Source organism: Athene cunicularia, assembly GCF_003259725.1.
Source record: "Athene cunicularia isolate RWA chromosome Z unlocalized genomic scaffold, athCun1 chrZ_part2, whole genome shotgun sequence".
In the NCBI taxonomy this organism is placed as follows: domain Eukaryota; kingdom Metazoa; phylum Chordata; class Aves; order Strigiformes; family Strigidae; genus Athene; species Athene cunicularia.
Window position 1 is genome coordinate 22,608,406 of NW_020799143.1, and position 2,511 is coordinate 22,610,916.

The window sequence follows — 2,511 nt, forward strand, 5'->3', positions numbered from 1 at the left end:
CTGTATTTACTGACCCAGAACATTATATTATTCTTAACCAAGAGTCAGAAATGCTCCATTGTTTCAGCTTGTTGTTGCTTTGATTTGCTGTGCATTTTGATTATTCTTACCTTTATGTCCAGTTGAGAACTTAACTCCTGTTTCATTTTCAGGAGGAAACTCTTAATATGGATTTCCTCTTTTTTAGTACCCTTTATGCATTTCAGTATCCTTGTTTCCAAAAGTAGGAATCAATAACTAATGAATCAATATTTCCAGTTGTAGAAAATAAAAGAAAAGTCTTTCTAAATGAATTCTCACTGTGTTCCTATGGGTTACAAGCCTTTGATGATTTTTTGATTCTGTACACTGATGAAGCTCTGAAAACATTTGTGGATCCCACAGAAGCTGTAAGGAAAATTTATCTTCTGGTTTAACAACAACAACAAAAAAACCCACTTTCTAGCAAAAAGCTAAGCAGTTTCACTGACTTTTGTCTTTCATCTTTTTTATTTTTCCTCAAAGTCTCAACTACTTTACCTTGTTAAACTGCATGGAGAGATCTGCTTCACTCTGGTCTGTTGTGCGAGTTCAGTGTATTTGTGAGAAAGGAAAATTAGAACAGTAAAGGTGCATTCTTCTAAAACACATGGACCTTTGTAGTGTTATCTGTACTGCACTCCCATCCCTCCTCCCAAGCTATTAGTAACAAGTAAGATGGAAAGTCTAAAAAGCAAAACAACAAAAATTGAATTATATCTACAGAAAGAAATTCCCACTGTTTTGTAGTATGTATGGTATAAATAAATATAATTTTAAATGAAAAACATATCTGAGGTATATAAATAATTCCTCACTGAGTGCATCACTTCTGCATTATAATGTCACTTTGTTTCTGGTAGAGGTCAAATGGTTTTTGTAAACTTGTTTGGAAACTTAAACATCATCATTAGCTAAATTCAGCACATGAATTGCATAGTAAAAAAAGCTGTTTATTACACAAAATGAAAGAGGACATTCTAAAAAGTAAAGAAGCAGGCACAAACCTCAAAAAAACTGTTGGAAGCTCTGCAGTCCTACTTTTATGGCATCCTAAACTTCATTCAAGTTTTGCTTAAGCCGTGTAGGGGATATCATCTTGTAGACAGAATACTACTCACTGTTATTTCTAGAAGAATCAAGTGTTTTTTTCAGTACTAGTGATACTAATGTCAGAAGAGTCTTCGTTTTAGAAGGGCACATACACTTACATTGAATTGAATGGCATTTCCTGCCTTCCTACTTACCATGCATCTCTATGATAATCTGAATCAGAATTATTCCTGTGGTGGAATTTGTGTCATCTGAAGTTACCCAAAAAATCATTGAAAAGGCTGTATCGTAGAAGTTTAGATTTACTGATAGAAAGTAGCATTTCTGGGGTGATCTCGGCAGCAACCCAGACTGCGGTAAGCATAACAACTGAACATCTCATGTAATCCAGCACAGGGCATGGCTGTAATGGTGTGATGACAAGATAAGTGTTGTGTAGTTCCTTATGCCATCACAACCTGTGGATATCCTTTTAGTTTCCAAACCTGGCAGTCTAAACCTTTTTACAAGAATTAGACCAACTTGGAGGATGAGACTCTTCATTCTATACGGAGTTTGTTCCTTCTTGTTTGGTACTTTCCATGTTGTTTCAATGTTTTGTTTATTCAAGGTAGTTGTATTTTTCTGTAAATATCAAAATGGTTTTGTCTACTTTTATGAAATAGCTCTTCGTACTGAATCTCCTTTAGAAACAGAACTACTTGTCTGGAGGTTGTTAAGCATTTTTCTTTGTTTTGAAATGGGGGTCAGAAGAGGATGTGATACTGGTTAATCAGTAGGCATCTTTTGAAAACCTGTATGAAACAATTTGGAAGGAAAACAAAACTGTCAAAGGACAAGAATGGGAACCGGTTTTAATACCACTGGTGGCCCCTACTCACTGTTTAGATGAGATGACAGATCACATCACTTGCATATTTGTGATTCAGTCTGTTAAAATATGGCTAATATTACATGATCTTCCCCATAAGGGTGATCCTGTGAAGACTAATTAGCTGCTCAGTAAAGAGCTAATTTAACTCATAAATATTTTTGTACACCTTACAATAGTCAATTTTTCTCAGCTATATCTCAACCAGGTACATCTTGTTATGGCTGAGATTTTAAATTTGTCTCTTAACCTGCAGCTGGCACCATGGTGACACTCTGGTCGTGCATACAAAGTATAAGCACTGTGTCACTGAATCACAACTCAGTTGGACAAAATGTGGAAGGTAAAGATTAAAAAAACAAATAGCACATACACCCTGCTCTTAAAGATCTCTCAAAGGCTCTTCATGACAGAGCTCATAAAATCTGTATGTTTCTTAGGGATCTGTAGACACTTAAGAGAAATTGCAGACCATATTTGCCATAAGTAAACTTCAGTATTTCCTTCCTTCCTTCCTTCCTTCCTTCCTTCCTTCCTTCCTTCCTTCCTTCCTTCCTTCCTTCCTTCCT